This window comes from Apodemus sylvaticus, chromosome 9, assembly GCF_947179515.1.
Source record: "Apodemus sylvaticus chromosome 9, mApoSyl1.1, whole genome shotgun sequence".
NCBI classification, from domain to species: domain Eukaryota; kingdom Metazoa; phylum Chordata; class Mammalia; order Rodentia; family Muridae; genus Apodemus; species Apodemus sylvaticus.
Window position 1 is genome coordinate 33,490,225 of NC_067480.1, and position 21,585 is coordinate 33,511,809.

Genomic DNA, 21,585 nt, shown 5'->3' on the forward strand with positions numbered 1-21,585 from the left:
TTGTCTTATAGAACTCAGGACTATCACCAGTCCAAAGGTTGTCCCAACAACAATGGGTTGCACCCTCCCCATCAACCACTTCCTTAAAAAATGCTCTACAGCTTTGCCTATAGGCCAGTCTTACAGAGTTTCTCAGTTGGGATCCCCTCCTCTCTGATGACTCTACCCTGTGTCAAGTTGACCCACACAGCTGAGTCCCTGCCTACTCTGTCAGAAGAAAAGACTACTAAAGGTCACTTTTGAGCAGCAGCACAGTCAGTCATGGGCCCCAAGGGTCATGGATATTTTTTGCCTCTGGGGAAAATTGTACTGCCGTTCCCGCTGAGGCCTCTTACAGACCCAAGTCAACATGTCAGGGCCAGTGCCTATGACGTGTCTCTCGGTAAGGAGATGCAGCGCCTGGATACATAATTGGGAAGAACAGAAATGATGGCAAGGATTGGAAGCCAAGAAGAGGACAAAATAAATTGCTTCATGGAAGATGGGGGGTGGAGGGAAAGTGCTATTTCTAGCTCAGAATACATGTGATTTCATGTCTTAGTCATAAAGTTTGTTTAGTCTGGTGGACCCAGACTTGTGAAGGCAGCGAGGATCTTTTCACTGGGAAAGGAGAAAACTGAGTTGGGTTATCTGAGAAATGTGTGATAGTCATCCACACTTGGGAGTCAGAGATGCACTAATGGAATAGTGCATCTTCTGGAAGGAAGACCCTTTTTTAAACAGTGTGGAGAAGGGTGTTTGGTATACTGGAAAATAAACTCTGCTTCAGGGGTATCTAGGGGGGAAATCAGAGACAAAGCTTAGGAGAGGCATCTTCCCCAATCAAGAGCACTGTTTCCATCTGACGACATAGAAGGGACCAGCGGGTTAGCTGGGTGGAAGCGGATTTCCATCTCTGGATGAAGCATTGGAAGCACCAGCCTTGAGGTAGACACACCCTATATGTGCCCGTACATCTGTCTATCTGGCTGTGTGACATGATCAGGATATAGACTATCTGCACATCTCAAGTGTGACATGACAAGTCTACAAGGCCGTATACCTAGTGGGGACTTTATAAGTCTCTAGTGAAACCACTTGCCATCTTCACTGTTGAGGACTATCATGTCTCTTTATAATATGCATCTTAACAAGAAGCTCAGCGTCTGCCCACCCTGTGCATTCCCTGGTGCACTGTCTATTCCAGATTAGATAAAGGGAGGAAGTAAACTTTAAATTCTTGGGGCATTTTTTAAGTAGTAAACTGAGAATTTCCTGCTTTTCTGCAGTAGATCTAGCAGAGAGAAGCGGGCAACCCTACAAGGAAAAGCTCTCATATTTACATCATCCTCCATCCATAGCTGTTCTCTGAGATACAGGGTGGAGGAAGCAGGTTAGCACTCGCTATAGAGCAGGGAAACTGAGTCACAGAGCAGGCATGCGATCCACAAAAGGAGGCAAAGATGAGGCAGATGCTCTGTTTGCATATTTGGGTTGTGAGCTTAGACTTCCTGTAGAAAATAGGTAAATGTCCCTCTTGACCCTCCCTCCCTTTTGTCTTCAGAGGGTGCCTGCTTCTACTGTAGCAAGGGAAGTTGAGGCAAGCCAAGGGAAGAAACTGAGCGAGAGACCATGTTTCCTATCTGTCCCCTCAGGTGGTTGCTCAGCTTTGAAGAATTATTCAGTTTCATAGTGGGGATGATATACATATTCTGTTTAGATTTGTTCTTCTTTTTCATGCAAGTATTTATTATGCATTAAATGATGTCTTTTCTATCACAGTGATAAAACACTGAGACCAAGGCAACTTAGAGAAGAAAGCCTTTACTTCAGCGCTTCCAGTTTCAGAAGGCTAGGTAGAGTCCATGATGGGGGAAGCAAAGACATGCCAGTCAGAAGAGCTGAGAGCTTACAGCTTACAAGGAGCAGGCAGAGGGGTAAAGACTAGGTAGGATACAAACCACAAGTCTTTTAAAAACTCAAGGCCTGCCCCCAGGGACACGCCTCCTTCAACAAGGCCACCGCTCCTAATCCTTCCCAAACAGTTCCACCAGCTGGGGACCCAGCATTCAAACGTATGAGCCTGTGGGGTACATTCTGGTCCAAAGCACCACAAACATGTCCTGCGCTGGCTTCTTACCCTTTCCTTTCTTACCTCTATCCCAATTTATTTGTACACACATTCTTTGTAATGAAAGACTAGGAAGAGACTAAGACCTTCTCTCATCTTTTTGTAGCATGAGGGCAAACCCAGTGCCTTTTACAAACAGGGTAAGCTCTCTACCACTGAGCTATACCCTCAGACCTCCAGGAACCACTCCCCTTTGCTCCTCTTTCTTTATTTGGAACTATTTCTAGATCCTTGCCTTCGAACACATATATATTTATTTATGTGTTTTAATTTATTTTGGAAGGTGACTCATATAATTTGCTCCAGCCTACGTATATGTTGGTAATACTTTCTTCCCAACTGCTTTGCTTACTATAATTCACTAGAAAGTTCCACTTAGGAAGTTTAGCTATACTGAGCCTGGGTGGCTAGACAGAAGACCTGGTGATGAGAACCACCCTGAAGAAAGGGAGACTCTAAATATCGCAGTTGTTGCCATAGCTTACCTCCGAGCAGCCATAGCAGTAATAAGAACGAATGGGGGAACACTGGCTCCAAGATTCCTGGTGGAATCCCTTTTGTAAGTGTGATGTCATCAGTGAATTTAGAGAACATTTTCTTCAATACCTAAATATTAGTTTCTTCATCTGCTCTGAGATACGGATGCCTTTGGGAGTCTAATTTAGCTACGTGAATCTTTTCTTTCCCCTGCTCTCTCAGTTTCTGTATCTCAGGCTCAGCTTTTGCGTATGTTCCTCTGCTTGCCCTGGGGAAAAGATAATAAATACTGTCTGGTGCCAGAGGGCAGGGAGAAGCAGGCAGTAAGTGATGAACTGGTGCCACATGGTCCTTGCGTCTCAGAAGAAGAAAAAAAAAAAAGAGGCTGCTTAGGTGACATGTCCTATTGGGATCCACAGCATGAGGAATGGAATAAAGGTTCAGAGTTTGTCAGGACATTCAGCGCTATTTAGAGTTAGAAGGATTAGTAATTACCAGTTTCACAGACAGATAACTAATAAACAGGTGCCTGTGACTGACTAGCATAGTCCGTAGTTTGATGGTTCAGAGGCAGAGGCAGGAGGATCTCCATAAATTTAAGGTCAGCCTGGTTTATTACCACACTGCAGACAAGGCAGGACTGCATAGCAAGACCTATCTTAAAAAAATTCAAAACCAAACCAAAGCAAAACAACAAATCTTCAGAGAAGCTACTTGTTATAGGAGTGATTGGTAAGATTGTGTAAGTTAGTGTCTCATTTCATTGAACTAAAACCCCAAGGTGGTTCCCTGTAGGCTATTTGCTTGTTGGTAGACATGAGTAGTTACTTAGCGTATCAAAAGTTACACACAACTGTATTCCTTCCATCCTTATGCACAACTGTAGATGCTACAAGGGCCTCACCCCTGGGGACAGGTTATTGAAATTTCTAGATTGTGAGTTCTTTCATCCATTTTTGCATTTCTTATTTTATAGACCAAAGGTAAGGAGTCAAAGAGTGACTGGAACATTGATGTCCTTAGTAGATACATATCCAATGCCTCCTGTGTTTCCCAACTTTCGGTTCTAATTGTTTTTATTCTGCGTTGGTAATTCTTAGTTGCCAGTTACCACCAATGCCGGTCACTCATGTCTTTTCAGGAGAAGCAATAGCTTCCCCTACTGCTCTCATGGTCTCTTATTTACTACATGGTGAGACATTAATAATCAATAATTAATAATTAATTGATAATCAAACAGTGGCCATTTGTAAAGGCAAGTAGCTGCCCCCTCTCCCTTGTTGACCTGACATTCTTCTTGCTACATGTCACTTTCTGTCTTGTTTCTTTTTTCCTTTAAGGGCTTCTGTCTTTCCACCCTTGTGAGGGTCCTTGTTGCTTTCTTAACTTAGGAACAGCATAGGCTACTTTGTAACCCACAAAGCTCTCAGAATTGGAAGGCACTCACACATGATCTTATACCCTTCCCCCAAATAAAATATTTCAAGTCTCCAGCCTCTGTCTCCATCCCCGGGTATGCTGCTACCAACCGCCTTGATCCGGAATATCCAGCAGGTGTGGTATCTTGAATGATAAAGCTCTATGCACTCCTGAGAACTCAGTTTTGCCTCTGTGGTGAGGTTGTTCTTATACCCAGTGGCTTCTTCCTGTCAGGCATCCTGTTGCCACTTTTTGGCTTTCTTCTCTGTGTCTCACAAGTTTGAACCAGTCTGGTCTATGAACCGTTTGTTTTCTCAAGAAAGAGCCCCTTTCAAGCCATTGTTTTTAGAAGTCATTTGTAGCCTTCCAAAACTCCAGTCATTAATTCACAGTGCTAAAATTTAGGAGTGGCTGAGAGTACAGGCAAGCTATATTGAATAAAATGTGTGGAGCACTTTAAGACAGCATTTGATTGTACATTTAAAATAGGGAATGCAAATTGAAATTCCTCCTGGGTGCTTTAAATCATGCATTATATGTGCGGTATTTTCAATTAGCTGCAGAAAAAAAAAATCCTTCAGTACGGCTCTATTTTTACAGCTGGGAATTTCTCAGAGAACAACCGGCTATTTTATATATGTGAGATTTATTTAAATGACTCGTGGGGCATTTGCAATTTAACCAATAATTGAAAATATTGTTGCAGGGTGGCAGGTAAAACTAGGAAGTCATTTTGCATTCCAGAAGAGGTGGCTGTGAGCTCAATAGTGCCTTAGTTAGAGTGGGCTGGATGGGGATTTCAGCAGAGACTGGGCTCTTCACGTCTCATACCTAGGTTTAACCGCACCAGAGAAAGGAGACTGATTAGCTGTGACGTGGTACTTTCAACAGGAACTTGAAGCTCTAAGGCTTTATTCATTTTCTTCCTTTTCTTCATTAATTTACTTATTCACTTTATATCCCAATATCAGCAGCCCCCAGTCCTCCCAGTCCTCTCCTCATATAGCATTTCCCCCTACTCCCTCCCTTTCTCCTCTGAAACATAGAAAACACACACACACCAGGTATTGCCATACCCTGGCACATCAAGTCACTGTGCTTTTCAAATATGTTAGACTGTATGAAATGGTCCATGGTGCACCATGGAATTAAGTTGGCCTTTAGAGGCCTGGCTGCTTCTTTAATGACTTGTTTGTATTTTGCACACCTGGGTATCCATGTGCCATTCTGGATGCTAGGGTACAGTGACAGACAGAGCAGATGAAGGGATCCAGGGGGAAACAAGAAGGTAAATGCCCCATTTGGGAAGTACATTAACATGGAAACTGATGCTGAAAAGAGACTGGTGGGTTCAGTATATCTCTGGAGAAAGAAAGCCTGATCCTGGTCATGCAGTGCCTTCCTTACAGGCTACAAGACAAACTACAGCTGCAATCAAGAGCATTGGAAAGCCAGTGGAGACTTTGATGCAGATCCCATGCAAAACGGCATGGCCTGCTTTTCTTCTCAGTTGTCCAAGTGCAATGTGGGTGGTGGCTTGGGTACAGGAAATCAGTGCTCTCTTCCAGAGAAGTTGGTGGCTAAGACTGGGGACAAGGAGATGGAGAGGATAGTTGAAATGTATTACAGAGGGAGAATGAATTTATTGCTGATTCTTATAGAATAAGGGAAAAAAATAGTTCCCAGACCTTTGGCTTAGATTCTTCAGTCTGGACTAGGTGGTGGGTGGAGACTAGGTGGTGGGTGGAGACTGGGTGGTGGGTGGGGACTAGGTGGTGGGTGGGGACTAGGCGGTGGGTGGGGACTAGGTGGTGGGTGGGGACTAGGTGGTGGGTGGGGACTAGGTGGTGGGTGGGGACTAGGTGGTAGGTGATGCTGTTTATTAAGGTCTGACAAATAATAAGTTTAGTGGATGGGACCAGCCCCTCCCACTTTCTGGGATTTCCGTGAAAATTGCTAAGGGGATATTTATATGCAAGAACACTGTGTTTTGGGGTCTGCTTGCAAACACTTAAGCCTCTTCGCCCAGATTGCCTGTTGTTCTGGGGTCACCCTACTAGGCTTTTCCGTGTGGTTCTATGTTATTCGTAAGTGCTCTCTTTGAGTAGTTGTCAAGCATTTCCTGTTCGATGTCATTCCACCCATCTAAACAAACAAAACAGTTCTGAGAGTCGGCTTAAAATCTAGACAGCCTCCATTAAATCCCGAGAGCACTGAGACAGGGTTTGTCTGGCCCTACTACACTGAAACCTTCAAAAATTGCTCAAGTTTAATCGCACACTATTTCAATTTCGGGCTGGTAGGAAAATGCTTCATATTCATGCGCTTGGCAGTCTTGGGAGAAACACAAGGAAAATCGCCAGAGTTGGGCTCCCACTTCCCAAGCTGACCGGGGCTCTGCAGTCATCTCTAACCCAGTGGTGGGGACTGTCAACGGGAGCAGCACAGCGTGCTACTGTCCCCAAGAGGACAAAGGCCCTTAGGTTATCTTCGTAGATTCAGAGTGCCCTGGTTTAAAGGTCTTCTGATGTCATACACCAGACCTTTGAATCCCTCTTGTATTGAAGAAATACAGGAAATACAGCAGCAACGGTAAAGAAAGACCACAGTAAACAAATAAGGTGACTTCCTTTTGTTTTCAGGAATCAGGGATTGTGTCTTTTTAGTTGAGGTTAAGGTTAAGGTTAAGGTGATCTGTAGACCCTCAGAAAATAAGATCATCATCTCTGTCTGTGGTGGTAAACAGGAGTGATGGCAGAAGCCAGCATTGATACAGACCTTGAGAACTACCCCTAAGCTCGCCAGCAGATGGGTCAATGGTTAAATGTATAGGCCGTTCTTCCTAGTGGACCTGGGTTCAATTCCCAGCACACACAAAGTGGCTTACGACTTTGTTCCAGAGGATTCAGTGCCTTCTTTTGGCCTCTGTGGGTACCAGACACCCACACGGAGCACAAATAAGCATGCATGCAAAACACTCATATATATATATATATATATATATATATATATATATATATATATATATATATATATAATGAAAATATATATATATATATATATAATGAAAATAAATCCTAGTTCTGCTTTTTTAAAAAAAGAGCTAGCCTATGAACCCAAGACACATTTTGGTTTTTAATTACTACAATACCTCATATACCTTTACTGGGTCTATACAAAGACAATGCTTTGCATAATGGAGCAACAGTGCAACCAGCAAATTGACATGAATATATGTAGTCTATCAGTCATTCATATTGTGCCAGTTTTCTTCTTGTTTTATTACAAGTGTGTATATGCATGTGTGTGTATGTTCATGTGTGTATATGTGTATGTGAATATGCATGTATATGTACATGTGTATATGTGGTACATGTATGTGTGCGTATATATGTGTGCATTTGTATGTATGTGTGTATGTGTATGCATGTATGTATGTGTATGGGTGTATGTGTATTTGTGTGTATATGCATATATGTGTGCATTTGTGTGTGTATTTGTGTCTGTATGTGTGTAGGTGTGCATTTGTATGTGTATTTATATATGTGTCTGTGTGTATATGTGCATTTGTATTTGTATTTATGTATGTATGTGTCTGAGTGTATGTGTGCAGTTGTGTATTTGTGTGTATATGTGTGCATTTCTATGTGTATTTGTGTATGTATGTGCCTGTGTACATTTGTGTATTTGTGTGTATGCGTGCATTTGTGTATGTGTGTGTAGTGTATGTATGCATTTGTGTGTATATTTGTTTATGTGTGCATTTGTGTGTATGTGTGTGTATATGTGCATTTGTGTGTGTGTATTTTGTGTATGTGTGCATTTGTGTATGTGTGCATTTGTGTGTATATTTGTAAGTGTGTGTGTGTGTGTGTGTGTGTGTGTGTGTAAAGCAGAAGTCACTCACAGGTGTCCTTCCTCAAGAGCTACTCACCGTGTATTTTGAAACTGGCTCCTTCACTGGTTTGGGGCTCACTACTTGGTCCAGGCTGACCATTGGCCAGTGAGCCCCAGGAATCTGAATCTTTGCCTCCCTAACACTGTGTGACCCTCCACACCATCATACCTAGCTTTTCGCATGGATGCTAGGATCAAACTCAAGTTGTCATGTTTGAGCACCAAATACTTTCACCAGCTGAGCTATCTCCCCAAAAAAGATCTCAACAGGATCTTTTTTGGAAGAACCAAAGGTTTGGGGTTTTTATTATCATTATTAATTTTTCAGGTTATCAGTGTTGTGGTCCGAAGATGCTTGGCCCAGGGAGTGGCACTATTAGGAGGTGTGGCCTTGTTGGAGTAGGTGTGACTTTGTTGGAGGAAGTGTGTTACTGTGGGGGTGGGCTTTGAGACCCTCCTCCTAGCTACATGTGAGACAGTCTGCTCCTGGCTTCCTTCCAGTGAAGATGCTGAAAGAACCCTTGTCTCCTCCAGCACCATGTCTGCCTGCACACTGCCATCCGTCCTGCTGTGAGGATAATGGGCTGAACCTCTGCAAGTGTAAGCCAGCCCCAGTTAAATGTTGTCCTGTGTAAGGTCATGGTGTCTCTTCACAGCAATGGAAACCCTAAGACCATACGTTTTCCCTTTTATTGATATGGATACTTCTAGTGTGAAATCTGAGAAAGACTGGGATTTGGGGTCCTGCCTCTTACAATGTGCAGAGGCTGGTGGCTGAGAAGGGGCAGTACAGGAAGGTGGACACTGACAGGCATGAGAGACTTTGTCAGGCGCTCTCTGGTCAGGCGCTCTCTGGTTCGGGCTCGATGTGTTGCCTGTGAGCTGCCTGCTTAGCAGGATTTCCACTCAAGCGAAGGTCGCCTGTGCCTTGCAAAGACTAGGAGGTGAGGCTGGCTTGAAAAGAGAAAGACAAAGTGCCTAAAGTATCAAAGAAGTATCAAAGAAGTATCAAAAAAGTATTAAAGGTGTTTCACCCTAGAGACCAATGTCTTTTTTTTTTTTTCCAAGACAGGGTTTCTCTGTGTAGCCCTGGCTGTCCTGGAACTCACTCTATAGACCAGGCTGGCCTCGAACTCAGAAATCTGTCTTGCCTTGCCTCCCAAGTGCTGGAATTACAGGTGTGCGCCACCACTGCCCCATTTTGTTTGTTTGCTTGCTTGCTTGTTTTGTAGACCAACATCTTAATCTCACCTCTCCCACTGCCCCTTGGCTAGTTATATACTGCTCATTCTCCAGTCTGCACTGAGGAGGGCGGGGCTCTCCCCAGAGAGCTTCAGTTCCCTCTGTGGGTGGGTGTGCCTTAGCTTCCTTTGCTGCATAGCCTACTTGTTTTCAGCCCATTTGTACCAGAGATAGGGAAAAAAAATGAATTTAAGTATTGCCTCGGTAGCTTGATGGTTTGGTTAAAGTCTGTTTTTTCTCTAAAAGCAGACCACTGTACCAACCTTAGTTCTGTTGACAGGTTGGACTAGGCAGCTCCTGATTGTTGGAGGGCTTTTTGTGGCTATCAGTGTCCCTGCCCTCTCCTGGGGAATGCCACAGAACTTCCCTACCTACCTTTATACGTTTCTAAAAAGCACAAATGTCTTTAGCTATGATGTCCAAGAGTCCAGACCACTTATTGAGACCCTTGAGGGGAGATGCTAATTGACCTCATTCAAATCAGCAATTTGGTAATGTCCATTGGGACAGCAACTCATTAGTGCCGTCATCACAAGATGATAAAGAGTGCTCACACCGAGGCCTGGTTCCCTTCTGGGAGCCCAGCACTGAGCCCAGCACACTGCCTTAGTATTTGAGGACTAGAGGAGTAGATGGCTGTGCTTAATATCAAAAACTTCTTAATGCTACCTGACTTTTGGGGAGCCAAGAGACTTTATCTGTGAAATTGAGCCCCAGCAGTCTGGATTCCTCTCTGCATGGTTCAATGTGGATTTCCTTACTCACCGCCCACACTGACCAAAATAGGAGCATAAGGGCCTTCGGGTTCCTGCCTGATTAAAGCCCACATCCTCTGGTAGTGCTCTCAAAGCTGAACCTCATGGCCCAGACAGTTATCTATGTGCTTTACAGGGCTCAGAAGGCATCCGTGCCCATGATGATGGTTCTACACACACACACACACACACACACACACACACACACACCTTTACTTTTTAAGGTAATTTGGCTTGGGTCCTCTTGAGACCTAATTTAGAGCTTATTTGCCAAGTAGTTGACTTTCCTGGGTAAACAGACAGGCCCCCTCAGATGAAGGAGGGGGAGTAAAGTGGGGGTTGGGACTCCAAGTGGCTCAGCTCTGCAGGTACTGGATAGAAGGGGTTCAGAAATGCCAGGGACTAAGTACAGAGATGTGGGACATAGCAGGCAGGGGACATGCAGGGATCCCTGTTCTTCTCTCCTTACTTGTCAGTTCTAATTCCTGAACTTGAACGATAGCATAGCTTTGGTTTAGCAATGGCACCCATGGGATGAGAGGTGAGAGTCGGTAAGCAGGAGGAAGGACCAAGGGCAGAGGATGCGATGCCAGTTGGCTTCCCTGCTGCTGCTCTTTGGAGAGTTTAGGGAAATAACTGCCAGTGAGTCAGCCTGGTCTTACCGCCTCCCCATTCTTCTTGCTGGAAGCAGAAGCTCATTAGAATGCCGGCATCTCTGCTTCTAGCCTCAGAGTTCTTCACAGGCTGCAGCAAACTGGAGCTGACACATTGGATGGAGTGAACTATCAGGCTGAAGCTATAATTGCCAGTCCTAAGCCTCCCCTTCTAGGATGCACAGATGTAATTGGCTGGATTCCTTCCTCTTCCACCCAGGGAAGTTTCCGGTTAAAAATTCCAGAGAGAGTCATGCTGTAAATTGGTGTCGGTACTGCCATGGCTTCGCCTGTGATTCTAAATGATGGGAAGCCGGCAAGATCATGGGTGACCTGGGCAGAATGGAAATGTGTGTTCTCCTGTGCATCAGAGCATAGGTTCTCTTGCAGTCCTGAGGCGTGAGGTATGGGAGCTGGCCCACACCCTAAGATGCTCGTACCCCTAAGGAAGGGTATCCTTGGTCTCCACCCACTAGACGGCATAGCACTGCTTCACCAAGGGAGGCAACCAAAAGTGTCCCCAAATAACTCCTGGGGACAGAGTTGCCCCTACCCTGGATGGAAGCCACCACCCCTGAGTAACAAACATTGTGTTCAGTTTGGCACTCTTGAAATCTGTGGTCACTTGTTTGCTCTTAAGTATTTGGTGAGGTAAGCCCAGGTAGCGGAACACAGTGTTTCTTCACCTTTTCCTCCACTGGCCTTTAAACTCCACCAAGGGAAGCATATTAGCCGAATATCACAGGCTTTCTACCTCAGATTACTTATCGTGTCTGAGTTGTACAATGTATATATGCGATTCAGGTTTTTTTTAGATCCCCAGTTTCCACCATTTGTAACATAGAACAACTAATTCCTACTTCTTGAGGGTTAAATTGCATTTTCAATATAAAGTACTGTCTGGTATTTAGGAGATGTCTTTTACATTTAATCTGCTGTAACAAAATACCACTAACTGACAAGCTTACAAAAAACAGAAATTTATTTTCCATAGTCCCAGAGTCAGGGAAGTCTAAGGTTAGGACACTGGCATCTAAAGTAGTTGGTAAAGGCCTGCTGTTTGCAGATGGTACCTTCTAGTTGGTTTTTCTCATGCATCAGGCAGGATGAGCTGTCTGTGATGGTGGTGATGGTGGTGGTGGTGGTGGTGGCGGTTGACGATGATGATGACAATGACAATGACGATGGTTGAGACAGAGTCTTTCTGTTTGTCCCTGGGTGGCCTGGATTCACTATGTAGATGGGGCTGGCCTTGAATTCATTAGAGATGTGTCTCCCCCAGGAGTACTGGGATTAAAGGTGTACACTACCATGTCCAGCAAGAATCAACTTCTGACATCACATGACACAGTTAGGAGGACTTCAACAAGTGAATTTGGGGAAGATAAACTATTCAGACTGTCGTAATAAGCATCCAGTTAATGATGGCTATTATTCTCAAGTACTTAAGAGTGTGTTCTCTAGCTTTTAAGCAAGTTAGAAGTGGGCAGAAGAATTTAATTGCCCGCTGTCACATGAAACAGGAAGGGAACCGTTAACTTCTATTGAATTACAATTTGTTTCATAAGCATGTATTGGATTTCTTCTAAAATCCAGGCACTATACTAAATACATGGCATAAGATATTAATAAGTAATTATCTCTGTAGTGTCTGATGAGGAGATATAGAGACAAATAGATCAAGTTGCTCATCAAATAGATGAGCCTCTATTAACAGGTGCACATGGGTAGCTGTGACACTCACCTGGGGGTCTGAGAAAGGAGCTGGCTGTGTTGTGTATCCACCGTTTTCCTTTTCCTGTATATACCACATTATTACGGCTTTCATGCTCTTCTGACTTAGGCACCGTTCCTGTGTCCTGAAGCTTTTTCTGTTCACTTTGCATCCAGCTGATGCAGAATCCACGCTCCTGTCATGTGTGCTTTTATAAATAGAAAAGAAAAGACCCTGTTTGTTTTTAAGTGCACTGTTTCTTTTCTGAAACTTTTGGAAACGGCTGTATAGTGCTAACTCAGAGATATCCATTAGTCTTGTCGCATGTAGGTATCATTTTTGCACAGTTGCTTATATGATAAATAGTTTTGGTTGCCAATGGATGGATCCCAGCACTAGGGAGGCTGAGGCACAGGATTGAGCATTTTGAGTCCAGCCTGGGCTGTATAGCAAAAGTGTCTCAGCTACAAAAATAAACAGTGCCCAAAATAGTCAGAACCAATCACTGCTGATATATGACTGTTTAGTTTTCTTCACAGAGAGGGACACTGTTGGGTGGGTATCATTTACTACCACCCAGTGTTAGGTGGCATAGGTCATGTTCTCCCAGAAGCAGCAAGGTGATTTGGTGGGAAAGCATTTCCCAAGCAAACCCAGCAGCGGAGTGGGAAGAGAGGGTATTAGCAAAGGAAGAAGCTAAGCAAGAGATGTATCTGGGCCAAACCCCACTAAAGAGCTCATGAGCGTTTTGGAGTCATTTACAGCGAGACCAGGAGTCAATGGCTATTAGCCTTCTGGGAGGAAATAGTGTCTGTAAACACTTAAGGCCTACTGAGCAAAGTGGGCTTCGCTTCCCACTGGCAGCTGTCCAGAGGTAGCAGGTGCAAACAGTTAGCAGCAGAGCACACAAAAGCTAGAAGGCGAGAATGCTGAGCTGCTAAAAGGCTACCCACCGTGCTGCTTCCATTGGAGATTTAGGTTGCAATTAGAATCGCCAGTGTGGCAAGCTAGCTACTTACTGCGATGACTTTGCTTCTAGACATAATCGGTTTTGGACCCAGATCTCTCTTATTCTCTTATAGTGGGGTTGATAGAGTTTGCTGTTTAAGAGGTATATGGTTTGTTTGTTTGTTTGTTTGTTTTTTAAAGAAACATCTTTATTTCAGAAATATTTTTGTGATCATTTTGTTCTTAAAACCCTTGGTCTTCATGGTTTTCCAGCGTCGGTTTAAAGAGTGCTGGGTTCTCATCGGTGAGTGGAGGACCCACAGACAGCATCTGTAATATTTCAAAGGACCAGTGAAGTTATAGTCATAGCCTGGCTTTGAGTATAGACTGGACAAACATTGTCTCAATAGGAGATAAAAAAGGGAACCAAGGGGGATGCATTTTAGGCTCAGCCAGGCGCTGCCACCAAATCTAATGACATAAGTTCAACCCAGAACCACACGGAAGAAAGAAAAAAAAGTGATTCCCTATAAACTGCCCTCTGATCCCCACATGAATGTCCTAGCATATTCTCCTCCCACAAATATAAGTGAAATGTAAACATAGTTTTTACAGTGTGTCTTAATTATGTTATAATAAAATGATTTGCTTTTTATTAAAATATTTATCAACTTGTGATTATTTTGTATCTCCCAAAGTATGATATCTGTTACACATTTTTCCTTTTCTTTCTTTCAAAGCAACAAAACCGTTTCCGTGTTTTTAAAGATTGTGAGTCACTGGTCTGTGTCACTTCAGTCGTGGGGCCTTCTGTTGGATGCTGGATGAGGAAGTCACCCATCTAAAGCATTATAGATTTAGCACGTCTACCTCTGCACACTTAAACACGTATCTTACCGTTGTGAGTGTTTCTTTTAGAGGGGAGAATATACACCACCTTTATCATCTCACCAATAGCAACCACTGTGTTCTTTTTTATACCTCATACCAAAACATGTCTCCCCACTCTATTTCTTCTATTAAAGCATCCGAGGACACTGGGACGGCAGGCAGGAAGGCGCACACGAGGAGAAAGCAAGCTTAATAAGGAAGGGGTTCATTCACGCTGCAGCCCCTGGCGAGGGCAGAGAAGTTGGATTTGAGCCCTCAGCAAATTATTCTGAAAGCTTGAAGGAAATAAGGGGAAAGAGTGTTGCTGGTCAAGTATTTTTGAAAGTAGACAACAAACAAATTCCTCACTATCCTTTTCTTTAGCTTCCCCCCCCCCTTCCCCAAAGGAAAGTTTTAGAATGAAATATATACAGGTAAAAGGTGCTGGGTGTCAGAGTTCACCTTACATATCCTTTTCATTTAAGCCATCGTTTCCATACATTTCAGTGGTTGAAAATGTCTTTCCTAAGCATTTTTATGTCTATTCTTGACACAGTCGGTTAGTCTCATAGGTTAAACATACGTGCATACCTGTTGGATTCTGGTTAAAAAAAGATATGTGAAGAACTTCCAAAGACAATGTTTCTTTAGAGTAACCTGGAAAAGCATTTTAAAGCCACAGCAGCTCCAGCTGCTGTCTCTGGTTTGTTCTTCCCTAAACTGTAAAGATCCTGACACACATGGACTGCTGGGGACTTATCAGAGCTGCACGTGGTGGTGTGTTCTGACTTGCTCCATCTTCTGGTTTAGTTATCTTAAGAAAATGTGATTTTATTTGTACAACAAAGACAGAGCCCAGGGGTGTATAATTTCAAGAATGACTCACAAAGGTTTTGAATCTAGTATTCTCACTTCTGTGGGACCATATTCAAGGCTAGCCTCTCCTTGGCTTCATAATCGCAGTTCCAGTTACTTGTGGATGAAGATCACTCTACGAAGCAGTTACCTCTGCTTCACAGAGAGCCTTACATCTTCACCATCTGACTCCTGAGGTACCTGTAATGCCTCTGGTGACACACTCTGGAGGGTTTGAAACATTTCTCTACTGACAAAAATATTGCTGGGAAATACATGGTCTGACACCTTAAGCATCACAGACCTGTGAAGAAGTTTCAGTGTTTCCTTCGAGAAACTAAAACTTTTCCTTTGAGAAATGCACGATGAAAGCTGTTGGGAGATGCGACCCTTCTCATGCAGGGTGATTGTCAGGTGTGTTCTTGCTGATCACACCACCTAATTAGAAGAATGGGGACAAGGACAGATCAATAAGAGAGCATCTGTGTTTGAAGAACCAAGATCCTAAAAGTGGAGACCAAAAGAACCGCAGAGCTTTCCCGGTTGGCTTATGTCAGGCTGAGAAGTAGTTATGGAGATACGGGGCTGGGGGGGGGCGACACAACGTGACCTTCCTTGTAGTTGCTCATTCCAGGTGTGTGGCATTGCTGTGACCCTACTTTTTATGAGAGGAACGATTTGGGAGACTCAGTGATTTTACCTAACAATGGTCTATTTTGATCAGTCTCACCAACTTTTAACGTCAGCTGACTTCCTATATATTGGCCTCAACCATTGAGCCGCCTATAGCTTTCTTGGCCCTGGGAGGCAAGCCAGTTCATGTGCAAGCAGGTTTTAGATAACGGCTCAGAAAACAACATAAATAAATGTGGGCTTTCATTGTCTCTGTCTCCCGCTATTGCTACCATTTGCGTGGGATTTATGAAATGCAATCTGTTAGGTTCAGATCTTCCTCCCAGCTCCATGCTCCCAGAAATAAAACTCAGACCTGAAATATATTTACAAATACCTTGGCCATGTAGCTAGGCTCTACTCTGACTAGATCATAATTTAACCCAGTTATTTTAACCTACATTCTGCCACACGACTGGTTACCTGCGCCCAGGTACCATGTGTCCATCTTGTCACATCTACCCAGGCCACCTCCTCTGCCTGGCTCCACTCCAGAATCCAGTTTGCCTCCTGGATGTCCCACCTTCTCATCTATCCTTTCCTATAGGCCATACATTTTCTAATTGACAAATGATGCATCCATATAATACACAAGATATTCTCTCTACGATCTGTAAATACAGTTTCACTCTAGAAGGAGCCAGAGGAGTGACTGACTGTATGAACCCAAGGGACAGAAGACAAGGAAACTGAGGACACTATGCAATCAAATTGGATGGTCCAAGAATCAACTTGAAGTGACTTATTTTGAGTCTCAACAAGAATTAATATTTACAATGGACCAAGCCCCTAGAAGATGTTGAAAAAAACATGAGTTTTGAATGACAGGAAAACAAAACAACATTCTAGTGAGCTTAGAATTTTAAAACAGAGTCTTTTTGAAAATGAGAGGTCTTCTTCGCCTTTGTCCCACCTTTAACACACACACATACACACACACACACACACCACACATATACATGCACACACATACACACCACACATACACATATACAACACACACAACACACACACACACACACACACACACACACGCAAGTTCAGAGTAGTCAGCTATGCAGGTTTTCTTTTTATGTCTATTCCTACCAGTGAATAGAGGAAACTTAATCATTATAGCATGTACCGTGTTGAATCCCCTAATAAAAAAAAGGCACTTGGGCAGTTATCATGATACAAAAGCAAGGAGAGCAGTTGATCAGTCTCCTTACCCTAATCCTTTGTGCAATATGATTATAAAATGGTCTTACCTGAAGAACTAATTGAGCTGCTTAGCCTCTAGATCGGGGCGGGGTTGACAGCCTTTCAGGTGGTAATTTTTCTCTTCTTCATGCCATAATGTCTCTGTTGCCAACAACCCTGTTCTGACTCTATCCATTTTACATAGGACAGAGGAATGCAGTTATCAAATTCCAGTGGTATTAGAACCAAAGCTAAAAATAAAGCAACTTAAGAATTTGTGTTGTTCTAAAAAAGCTAGAGGATTATCGACTTGTAATGGCTAGCGCTTATGGCTATCGTGAATCAAATAAAATTAAAAATATAATAGAATACAATCAGGACAGTGTGAACACTTGATAATTAGCATATTGAAGAGTTACTGGATTTTGCTAAGTGATAATGATCTTGTGGATTTATGTCCTAATTAGGATATATATTAGAATGATCCTGAGTGCTGTTATATGTCTATAGTTTGCTTCAGAATAATAATTGACTTTCAAGAGATAAGCCATGAATTGACCATTATCATTAATAAATGTTGAATACTGTGGAGTTATATTTTTCCATATATTTTAAATCTTCCATGATACAGTATATATATATATACAGATGTGTGTTTGTGTGTGCATACACACATAGTTTATTATTGTTAATTCTTCCAGCGTGTGTTAGCAAGTGATGGAAGATAGACTACCGTCCTTTCTTTAGACACTCTTGGGTCCCTCAGAGCAGATAAGAAACAAAGTCTCAGAGCCTGTAGACCTCTGTTCTCTTCACTTTAGTCCATTTCCATAAGCTTGCTATATTAAGTAGATATGGTGGACATGTGGACATGGTATTTATCATCTGCTTGTGCTATAGAGAAGGTATATTTCATATAAAAATAGCTTGATAAGTAGAAAACAAACACCGCTGTTTGCAGGCCATATTCTGTTATTTAATAGGTCAGCAATGAGGGCATCTAGGGCTCTGTCTCCAAGTCCTTATGCAGCCCAGGCTAAGGGTGGACAGCAGCTTCTCAGGCAGAAGGCAGAGAGGGCTGCAGAAATCAAGGCACATGACCAGGCCCCAGAGGGGCAGCACTGAAGCAAGACATTTGTGGTGAGATTGGGGACCCAGCAGAACCAGCCCTCTCTTTTCTCACATTCCTGTAACTCTAAATCCAGACTTGGATGTGCTGTCTCCTGAATTTTAGTTTCCTAAGATATTTTGGGAACACTATGCTTCAAACCAAACCCTGAGCAGTGGGATTAGGTCCTCACTTCTGCCTCTGATTTAGTGCATGCCCATGGTAAGGCTCTAAATAGACCCTGTGGGCCCCGGGGACTCTAGAGACCGCTGGTTCTATTTTCTGTGAGCTTCCTGTGTATCGGGAAAGGGGGTGGGATGATTTGAAAAGAAGCCACATGAGAGGTACAGCGAGGGGTGGTGTATTCAGAGAAGGGGGTGAAGAACCCGTCAGAGACAACCAGGAAAGGCTTAAAACACTGTCTGGAAGAGTCGGTAAAGCGCTACCCGTCTCTAAGTGAACAATAGAAAAGAAAAGGGATGCCCCAGGCCATCAAGAGCCCCCAAAGGGGAGAACTGGGAGACTCATGGTCTCCATAGCCCACCCCAAAAAGCGGCATGAACAATCAGACAGAAGTGAAATTAGCAGAAATCTCAGCTTCGCCTGTGTAGAAGTGACAGTCGGAGCCACGGGGTCTGTGGCTTTTCCCTCACGTCTGCCATCAGCAAGTGACACATTTTCAAGTATGCATTTAGAGCCTGGCGTTGGCAAAACCTCGCAGCCCGTTATTTACTACGCTAAGCCAGGCTAGACGCTCGGAGCAGTTCCCAATTACTTCAGGAACCTTCCCCTCGCTGGAAAGGGGAAAAGTCTTGGAGCAGGAGAAAGCCAACGTTTGGAAGGCTGTGCCTGTGGCAGCAGCTTTATTGGGTAGGCTTATGATCTCCCTCAGTGATGGCCTAAAGCACACGAATTGTTTTTTATTGTTGTAAAAAAATGTTACTCAAGAAATCGAGACCAGATTTACGAACCTGTGTCTCCACATTTCCCAGTACATTTGGGCCAAACATGTATTCTTTCTCTCGTACCCAAGTTCGAAGAGTGATTTCTTTTAAAAATGGAAGTGAGCAGCAAGGTGCTACGTTCTTCCCATGGCCAGACTCTCCCTGCTCTTTAGAAAAAGCATTTTAAAACTTGCCACATTTATTCCGTGTAAAATGGTATCTGTAGGGCTGTGAGTGTCTTTCATTATTAGCACTTGCCCAAACCTGGAGTGACTCATGGTTCCTTCCCCAGTCTCCAGGCTCATGAACTTTGCGTAGATGTGGGCACGAGCCAGGTGAGTTTATATTCGAGAGCAGTTGGCCAAGCTGAAGTTAGGCCTAGAACATCCATCAAAAATAGCCCTGCTTCCAAGTCTCACACAGCCTGGAAACTACCTGATGTGCTTTTAAGAAGCGGAATGTGCACATCTCTCAAAAACATCCCCCAGCAAATAAACCAAGAAAAACACTCCCAGTATAATGAAACTGTTCTTAAAAAAAAAAAAGAAAAAGTCATAACTGAGCAAAATTATGGTAACTAAAGTAACTTTGTTTGGGAGACTGTCCATGCTGATACCAAGATAGAAGAGCTCTTAAGATTTTTATTTTCATTTGTCCTCCTTACCCCCACCCCCACCCCACCCCACCCCACAGAGCTTTCAGCTACCAGTGGCAAAAACAACATGTCCTTTTGTGCCTTCTGAGTGTCCAGATCCAACCATTGATTCAAATATTCCCTGACCCAACAGAGTTTCTCAGGAGTCAGTAACAGAAATTGATGAAGTCGGTGGATACAAGGATTCTGCACATTCTTTGTAGCTGTGATTAGTTTGTGGTACATCAAGTCTCAAAGAGGAAATGTGTTCCTGAGGGGAGAAAGTGAAGAAGGAAAATCAGGGGTAACTCACTGGTAGGAGGGGTGAGCTAAGCTCCCATGGTCAGTGCCTGGAAGCCCTCCAAGGTCCAAGAGGCTCCAGGAAACTCGGGCAATTGTCATGGTATTAGAAGCAGTCCAGGGTGCCAGAGTCAAAATACGGACGCCACTGACTGCAGCGGAGAGCTGAGTGGGAGCGTATGTAGGTCACTTACACATTGTGAATTTCGACAGGCTGAGTTGATTATGATTACTTTTACAACTAAGCTCTGAAGAAACCCCGAATGTTTGCAACTTTTAGAAGGGACCTATTTCTCAACGTGTAAGACAATTACAACCTGTGCCTGAACAGTCCGTCCTTAGTGGTTCATTGCATGTGGATAGCCAGGTTGGGGGTTCTGTTTGTGCTAACGTTCCTTGCCCCACCTAGATGATGCCATTTCCTTAGACAAATTTTGGAGTTCATTGGGATGCTTGTGACTCAAGAACAAGCCTTTCCTCAACCACATTCAGTGAACTCTGGTTTGATGCAATGAAAAATAATAAAATTAAAAATTGTTCTCCTAATCCCTGGGGCTGAATCCCACAAGTGGTTTTTGAGGATTGGCCATGCATAGTGTGGGAAGTTTCCCAAAACACAGAAAGGAAGGCAAGAAGACAGTTTACCCAGCCCCGCCCACACTATTTTCCTTTTCGCATGCGACCACTCATTTCCTCTCACTCCTGGTCACCTGTCTCTTCAAAGATTTCCCTCTGTAATCTTCCATAGGTGACAAGGGGATCAAATTAGCTCCTGGGGGAGATTTGTGCCTTGGTTAAAACCTCAGGCCTCTAAAGTAAAGATCGAATTAGTAACATCACAAATTCTGCCTTTGTTTTCGCTAAGTGCTACCATCGAGTTCTAACTTAATGGAAGTATTTGCTTTCCCATAAATACACATAAGCTCCTGCCTCCTCCCGTAGGCAGAGAAAGCCCTGCCAGTGGCAGTCAAGGACTGAAGCATATTTAAAAGCAAATGGCTGTAATTGAAATTCTCAGTGTAAGCAGTGCCATCCACACCGTTTATGGATTTACCAATTGTTCTGCCCTGTTGTAGCGTTGAAGCTCCCACTGAAATTTGTTTTAATTAACAGGCCTATAATTTAAAAAGTTGTATGTGGTACAGTAAAAGAATCAAGTCTGTGATTCTAAGAAAACTCCCCTCTGTTTAAAACTCTCCACGTGGTCTCTTGTGACCCTTGCTGGGGGTCTGCCCTGGTGTCTGTCACACAGCCTCCAGTCCCTTTGTGCTGCCGTCCTTCTGCTGGGCTCTCCCTCCCCACATCCAGGCATGGCTGATTCTTTTCTCAAGCTTCAGGTGTCCTCAACTGTGTTCCTACCACAGAGGTGCGTTCCCTATGACAAGGCCCTCCCCTGGCCCTTCATTTATTTACCCACGTTGCTTTGCTTTATGATCCTGGCTTTTCATTTCTGAAGCTACCTAATGGCTTTCTGGCTTATTTTTTCCATATCCCTCTGGAAGAACGGGTTGAGAAGCCAGGGTTACACCCATCAGACCTACTACTTAGCAAAGAGCTTAGCATAGAGAAGACCCTTTGGAAGTAATGCTTTATATGATTGACAGCTTCAAGAATTAAATAATGGTTTATAGCCTAATGTCTGATACGTATTAAGGATCTAGCAAATGGAAGTTTACTTCTTTGCAAGCCTGTCTGTCTAAGCCCTACGCATTAGAGGCTAACTTAGCACAGCATTCAGTTATCATGAGCATAGGACATCAGATCTAGTTGAGTACAGAGTACTCATACTTTGTGTTTGCAAAAGAGTG

At 43.6% G+C, this 21,585-nt stretch overlaps 1 protein-coding gene across 1 annotated transcript in view; it reads left to right on the top strand.

Annotated features, from left to right (window-relative positions):
- The window catches only part of Serpine2 (serpin family E member 2), a 64,770-nt gene that overhangs the window by 13,938 nt on the left and 29,247 nt on the right, over positions 1–21,585 (top strand). The window lies entirely within an intron of this gene.